The sequence below is a fragment of the Zea mays genome, chromosome 9 (assembly GCF_902167145.1).
Source record: "Zea mays cultivar B73 chromosome 9, Zm-B73-REFERENCE-NAM-5.0, whole genome shotgun sequence".
NCBI classification, from domain to species: domain Eukaryota; kingdom Viridiplantae; phylum Streptophyta; class Magnoliopsida; order Poales; family Poaceae; genus Zea; species Zea mays.
This window is the reverse complement of record NC_050104.1, coordinates 140,296,190-140,304,863: the sequence shown is the minus strand read 5'-3', so window position 1 is coordinate 140,304,863 and position 8,674 is coordinate 140,296,190.

Sequence of the window (8,674 nt, the reverse complement as noted above, 5' to 3'; positions counted from 1 at the left end):
TGGCTACAGCCTCGGGGAATCTTTGTAAAGGCTACGTAGTGATGCCCTGCTAGGCCACCTAGGTAGTGGTCAATGGGGAGTAGCTCTCTCCGGGCAGAATGGGAATCACGGCTTGTGGGTAAAGTGCACAACCTCTGCAGAGTGTTTGAAAAACTGATATATCAGCCGTGCTCACGGTTATGAGCGGCCAAGGGAGCTCCAATGATTAGTGGTACTTGATCAGAGATATTTTGGTACAGGTGGTTATGAGATTGATGGTTTTGGTTATGACTATGGTGCTGGTAAGTGGTATTCTTTCCGTTTGGAAAGGGTACATCGGGTTAATAACTTGGGTTAATGCTAAAACTTGGCTTTCTACTAGTAAGTAATAATCTGACCAACTAAAAGCAACTGTTTGACTTATCCCCACATAAAGCTAGTCCACTACAGCCAAACAGGATACTTGCTGAGTATGTTGATGTGTACTCACCCTTGCTCTACACACCAAACCCCCCCTAGGTTGTCAGCATTGCAACCACTGCTCAGGCGAAGATGAAGCTGTGGAAGGAGACTTCCAGGAGTTCCAAGACTACGACGAGTTCTAGGTGTGGGTTAGCGGCAACCCCCAGTCGGCTGCCTGTGAAGGCCGCGTTATCTATGTTTCTTTTCCGCACTTTGATTTATTGTAAGAACTATATGGACGTCTCAGACGTATGATGTAATCAACTATTATTCCCTTTTAATACTATTTTGAGCACTGTGTGATGATGTCCATATTATGTAACTGCTGTGTACGTGAATAACTGATCCTGGCACGTACATGGTTCGCATTCGGTTTGCCTTCAAAAAACCGGGTGTGACAATAGGCTAGAGCAAACTAGTTAGTCCAATTATTTGTGTTGGGCAATTCAACCACCAAAATCAATTAGGAAAAAGGTTTGACCCTATTTCCCTTTCACCTTGTTTATTTGTTGTATTTAGAGGAGATTGCTAACAGTTTAAGAGTTACGCATGTTTCCATGTAGTATTTGGACGACTGATTTGTTTCGTTTCTTATATTGGACTGCTCAAGTCCTACTATGATGATATGTCACGAGTTATGGATCGACTCTTATAGCTGATCGTCACTTGTATATGCTTGTCCCACTTAAGCAGATCTAGAATAATCTGATGTATAAATGTGTATACTAGCCTTATGAAACTACTATTTGTATCATATTTGAGTCTGAAAGGATGGAGACGCTGCAATCTACATTGTTTTTCTCTCACATTATGTACAATATGGCTAATAAAACTCAAGAGAAAAGAATGCATGAGCCTGGAGTAGGGCAACATGTTAGTGGACGAGTATTGTGATTAGTTCACCCATTTATCATGATGTGCACCTTTGGATGCAGAGGATGATGTTTGAAAGGGAAATGTGATATGTGCCATTTCTATATTTGTTTTGGTGCTTGAGGACCAACACAACATTGTGAGCCAACTTCTTTGCTAAGTGTATGAGTACATGCTCATAAGAAAAAAAATCGATGGATTTAAAGCAATAATTGGCTTAAACTTAGGCTTGGAATGACAAACTTAGATAAGGTGAGCTATGTCTAGTTCATAAGTTTGGATATGTTCAAAATGCCCTTAGTCGAACCATTGAGCGCCTTAGAGAGTTCAGAAGTTCAGATTTTAAAAAAGCTGCACTTGGAGCATAATTTAAGCCGAAGGAGGAAATTGAGTTGGATGGTGCAAGAACTGAAGAAACTATGACTTAGTATAGTTGGACAGTCACTAGAAATATTTGTCTAAGTCATAAGAATGCTTTAAGAACAATCAAATCAAATTGAAGAAGATTTGTCAGTTTGGACTACAACTTAGTAGGTCACACAAACCTATACAAACAATACTCAATCAATCTGAAAGCTCCTCCTCGTACTTGAGCAACACATAAGCCTAAGCACACTAGCAGTATTCAACTTAGCAAAGATATACTGGTGAGATGAATCACTTAACCACACAAGTTAAGTAAAGCTAAGTCACACAAGATTACAATCACATGAGAACAACTATTGTACTACACAGATAAACTACCTACGAGAACAACACACCTGTATTTCAAATAAAATCATGTCAGACACAATAATAAAGTTGCACCGGAGGTCATTCTACATGGTCGGTCCATGCCATCACGATTTAAAAGCAGTAGATATTTTTTTTGCAAATTATACAGAACAATGAGAAATGTAGATTTAAAATAGATGATCCCGATTTAATATATGAAAAAAAATTCATGATATATTTTCATTAATTAAAAATCCCATCGCCCATCGCCTGGGTGGTCTGGCCTGCTATTTGTGTGGAGAATTTTGGAATTCTGCGAGCTTCACTACTTGGCCATCATTTTGAGAAGAAATTTAAAATTATGCCATTATTTTTTTTAACGAAGGGACGAAGCCCCCTATTTTATTAGGAAATAGGAAAGTTTAGTACAACGACATCCATCGCGATCAATCGATCCGACAGAATAGCAACTAGGTCAGATCTCTATCTAGACACCTTACACTATCACCCTAGATAAGTAAAAGGCCTAGGATAGAAGATAAAGTTCGACCTGCAACTAGAAACATAAGACTTCCTTATTTACAACCAGATCACAACAGATAGGCGCAAACAAAAGGCACTGATTCAAATCACCAACCAAAAGAAAGGCTAACACCAACACCAGAAACCACATTCCAGTTTTTGATCACCCAGAAATTCGCCTGTATCTCGGGCACCACCCAAACGCCCGGCCAAACGCTTCACTTGCTATCTTTCGGATTAGCTTGCTTCCTTGGACCACCATTTTTTGCTCCCTCTTTCTCTGTCGAATAGCCCAGGAATCCAGCCAGAAGCAGCAAAGAAAAATGATGTTAGAAGGATCAAGTATAGTTTTATTACCAAAGCACCAATAATTTCTAGTGCGCCAAATTGCCCAGAACACCGCTCCACAGCCAAACAAAATCATATTAGCAATCTTGTCTTTTGGTTTACTTAACCAGTTATCACAGAGGTTGCTAATACTTTTCAGAATCTCCACCAAATTCAAAGCCACTTGAATTACTCTCCACATATATCTCGCAATGGGACAGTGAAAAATAAATGATCAATGGATTCATCAACACCACAAAAACAACATTCCTGAGAACCATTCCAGTTCCTTTTCTTCAAATTATCTTTAGTAAGAATTTTATTTCTCACCACCAACCATATGAAAATCTTGATTTTCTGTGGCAACTTGGATTTCCACAAAAACTTGTAAGGAATAGAAACTTGAACCATCACTTTCTTTTTGTATAATGAGTTCACAGAGAAGCCTTTTTCTTCCCAGATTCCACACAATTCTGTCATCATGATCAGACAAGGAAACATGATTACAGCAAATCATCAACTCATCCAATAACACCCTCAGATTACCAACAATCCTTATTCTAAATGAGAGAGTCTCAAAATTGGAAACCAAGACAGTATTAACAGAAATGTCTTTGTCATACGCCAAGTCAAACAAGGCAGGGAACTGAATAGCCAGGGGCAGATTTTCTATCCAGATACTCTTCCAAAAGCTAGTATTCAAGCCATTTCCCACCAAGGATTTACAATATTTGTAAAAAATATCACGCAGACTCAGAATCTTTCCAGAAGTGAGAATCTCCTTGTTTTTGTTCGACCGAAATAAGGGGTTTTCCCTTAATATACTTACTGGCAATATTTTTTTGCCATAAACCATTTGCATTTTCAATATTCGAAAGCCATTTAGTAAGTAAGGCATCATTCATAAATTCAAGGTTCAAAACTCCCAAACCTCCCTGACTTTTGGGAGAACACACAGAACAGGGTAAATTGAAAGCATATACAACGGAACATTGGACAAACAACTATTTAAAAGAGTCAGCTTACCACCCAGACTAAAAAATCTACCCTGCCACCCAACAAGCCTTTTTTCCAATTTTTCAATCATGGGAACCCAGAGGCTTTTATTTATCTTTTTATTATCAATTGGCACACCAAGATATTTCATAGGGAGACTACCAATAGGACAGGTGAAGATATCAGCATACAAATAATCAATTTCCTTAGCTTTTCCAAAGCAAAAGATTTCACTTTTGTGGAAGTTTATTTTCAACCCCGACATACTTTCAAACATACACAAAATGGATTTAAGATTTCTGGCTCCTTCTAAACAATCTTGAATGAGGAAAATAGTATCATCAGCATATTGAAGGCAACTGCATCCGTTTTGGATGATATGGGGAATAAGACCCTCAATCAGACCCTCATCTTGGGCTTTATGAATCATACACACCAAGCCATCAGCAACCAAATTAAACAAGAGGAGAGAGAAAGGATCCCCTTGTCTAACCCCTTTATGAGTAGTGAAGTAAGGCCCCAACATATCATTAGTTTTTATGGCTACTTTGCCACCTCGCAAAGTTCTCATCACCCAATCACACCAAGTACTCCCAAAACCTTTTTTTCTCCATCATGACATAACGAAAATGCCAATTCACTTTGTCATAAGCTTTTTCAAAATCAATTTTAGGGACCACACCACTTTGTTTTTTCCTCTTAACCTCATGAAGAATTTCATTGAGAGAGACGACCCCATCCATTATGTATCTATTTTTAATAAAACCATACTGAGAGTCACTAATCACATTTGTGATGCAACTAGCCAGCCTGTTATTTAGAACTTTGGTGATAATTTATAACAAACATTCAAAAGACAGATAGGTCTAAAGTTCTTCATGTCAACTGCATTATCCATTTTTGGTAAAAGAGTAACCATCCCATAATTCAATCTTTCAATATCAATATTTCCATCATAAAAGTCTTTGAATAAGTTCCAAACATCCATATGAATCAGCTCCCAAAAATTTTGAAAAAAATCCGCAGGAAAACCATCCAGACCAGGAGCACTGTTATGCTTCATCTCAAACACCAATTTTTAATTTCATTAATGGTAAAAGGAGCCGTTAAAAGTGATCTATCAGTGTCAGACAACTGATTCATATTGAGATTAGAAACATTAATACTAGAATGAACAGAAGGGCCAAAAAGATCTTTATAATAGGAAGACGCAATCTTATTGATATTTTTAGAATCATTCACAGAGGCACCGTCATGAATCAAAAAAGGAATTTTAACACGACGTTTCCGACCTTTCGCAATAAGGTGAAAGAATTTAGTATTCTCATCCCCCTCATTAATGAATCTCTCTCTCGCAGTTTGCTTTTTTTTGCACCCTTCTTCTTCCATAATTTTTTTTCAAATTCCACTCCAACTCGAGCTTTTCAATTCTTTCAGCATCTGAAATGCCCAAAACTTCACATTTTTTTATCTAAAATGTCAATTTTACTCATCAAATCTCTTTTCAGTTTCAAATATCCACCTTCAACATTTATATTCCAACCTTTCAACATTTTCTTGAGACGCTTTGTTTTTTCTTTCCAAATCTCAATACTTTACCTCTGACAGGCAAAGACCAATTTTTTCAACTAGATTTCTAAAATCAGGTCTAAGCATCCAACACAACTCATATCTAAAATCTCTCACTAAAGGGGGAGCGAAATCAGTTTTGAGACATAACGACACATGATCAGAAAAAGATCTACTAAGACCAGAAATATTCACATTATTATAATGTAAATCCCACTCCGGGCTAACAAGAAATATGTCCAACTTTTCATACGTAGGGGGATTTCTATAATTAGACCAGGTATAAAGCCTACCACTAAGCTCCAATTCAATCAGATCATGCACATCAATAATAGAATTAAATAAAGAGCTCCACCTATTAGTGCCACCAGGTTTGTTTTTATCCGAATCCTTTCTAAGAATGTTAAAGTCACCACCAATCAACATGGGATGAGAGCACTTGGAGCAGAAAGCAGACAACTCACTCAGAAATTTCTGTTTTTGGTCATTTTGAGCAGCCCCATAAACGTTAATGAAATTCCAAATAAATTCTGATTTCTTGTGAATCACCAGAATACGAATCATAAAATCCCCAAGTCTTTTTCTCTCACATCAAAGATGTCAGCATCAAACCCTATGAGTAAGCCACCAGACTTCCCATTAGGGGGGGGACCAAACCCAAGCAAAATTCCTATTGCCACCAATGAAGTTCAACTAAGAGTCATCAAAGTTTTTCTTGTTGGTTTCTTGCAAACCAATAAAATCAATTCTATCTTTCCTAATAATATCTCTTAGGAAATCACTTTTTACATCTTTACCCAGGCCTCGACAATTCCAAATAAAGCCTATCATTATGAACAACTTTGGGTGAGCCCCTCATTCAAACCTCTCCAATTAATAGGAATATTCCAATTTTTGGGAGATTTGTTGTCCTTTTTTTTTCTTCCTCACAGATTTTTTTCTGTGGCGAATTTTACGACCTTTTCTGAGAACCATCACATTTTCAAGATCAGTCAAAGCATTATCCTCTCCTTCATTGTGGATATTATTATCCATATCAGAATCATGAATGACTGCCTTGGTATTATCAACAATACATTTAACAGATTGCACTACAAGATTCTTTCTAGAAAGCTCTAAAGATTTAATCAGGTTTAAATTTTCCACAGCATCATTACCAGAAGAACCTAATTCAACCCCTATTTTGTGCGTAACATCCATAAGAACAACATTATCAGTATTAAGAACATAAAATGGATTGTAAGACGTACCTTTGTTAATGAACGTATCTTTAGCCATTGCTCTTGTTGTAGCCTTATCTGCAATCTTCATTTCATCATTAGACTCCAACCTGCTGCTTCTCCGAACGCCTTCTGCAAGCTCCCCTTCCATGGACCCTCCTTTCTTAACTCCAGCTTCCTTGCCAGCATCTTCAGCATGAGAAGCATTTATATTCATTTTTCCTTTCTCTTGAGGAGGGGAAGGAATAAGTTCTTCATCTTTGATGAATTCCTCCAGATCTTGGGAATCCAACAGATCATCCTCACTTTCATTGTAATCATCATCCTCATTTCCTTGACTGTCTAGATATCCTTTGACACCTTTCAGAAATTTTCCCAGACTTCATACCATCTGAATGTCCAGACTGAAAACCAGCTTCATTACCATGTATTGAGGGATCCTCTAAGGGAGATTTTCCCTTATCATCTATACCAGACTTTTCACCACCACTTTTGGCTTTTTTAACAGATTTCTCAAAAGAGGGGTCACCAAAACCCTGTCTATCAATCGAAGCCCTCTTGTCCAGATTTATGGAGTCATCATTCCACCCTTCATCAGTTATGTTGTCAATTTTAAAGTAGATGTCGTACAGAAAAGGTTTGACACCAACTTCAATGATTGGGGGAATCATGGCAACACTTTTGACATAAACTTTGAATCTCACAATATCTTTAGAATCTAAAGACAAAAATGTCCACTTCTTCAACAGCCCCAATTTTGTGGAGCCCAACTCACAGATAGCCTGGTAGTTCTGAAGTTCTTCAGGCACATTTTTAGCAACAATCCAAACAGAGTGGAGTTTGGATTTTGGCTTAGCCTGTGAACTCCAAGACGAAACATAGATTTTTGCACCAGACAATTTCATTTTCAATTCAGGGAAATTGATCATTTCGTCCAGCCTCTCTTGAGAAGGAAATTGCATCAGGAAACCAGAGTGACACTTGGTGGCTTTCCAAGTACGACCCTAGGGGAAATGCAATCCAAAATCCTTCTCAAGATCCTCAGCCGAGATCAAGCCCTCAACAACTTTAACCAAACCAATAAAACTACGCTTAGGTTTTTTCGACAGAGGTTTGGAAAAGTGGGAAGAGTAAAACCCTAACCCATCCGCCGCCATCCCAACAATAGGCATGCAGGGCTTGTTTTGTTTGGGGAGAACGCACCGCGCGGTGTTGTGAGTTTCCTTGCGACAGATCTCGCACCATAAAGATTTGAAACATTACCTAGCATGATGCCCATCTGTACCGCATTTTTGGCAGAAAAAACGACACACCATTTCATTCTCTTTTTTCAGAATGGGGAGAGGGGGGTTTTGAGAATACCTGACTGACCACCATCACCAGAAGAAGAGGTAAGGATGTCATCCTTGTTCTCGGGTTTTTCGGTACCCGGCTTCAAGCGCCAGCTAAGACTCTGATTCTTTCCCCAAGATTGCGACCCCTGAGGGGCATCTTTTGGACCCCATCGGTCCCAGTTAGGGTTACGATTCTTCGGATCCATCCGCTACGCAGCAGAAGAGCGACCCAGGAGGGGCCACTCCTCGACAACTTTAGGCGGACGAAACGAAGAAGAAAACCAACCACCGCTGAAGCTAGAACGCGTCGAGAACGGGAGAGACCAGAGACGAGAGAGACGCGACGCGAAATGGGGAAATGAATGCGAACCAACGAAATCGGGCGGAAACCCTAGACTCTTACCAGGAGACGACCCTTCACGCGCCGGCTCGTCGTGCGCGTCGCACTGGGCCTCGTCAGAAGGTGACCTCCCAGAGGACCAATCTGTGCGGGGGGAGAGCGAGGGAGGCGGCCCATGGACCACGGGCACAGCGGCGTGGGCCGAGGATGAACAGGAGGAAGACGCCTTTGGAGCCAGCCAACGCCCTTTCTTTTTTGTCCTCCTCATCTCCTCTACGCACCCCCGAAATTATGCCATTATTAGAAACGAGCTTTGCCACTTTGCCTTTATTTTTACA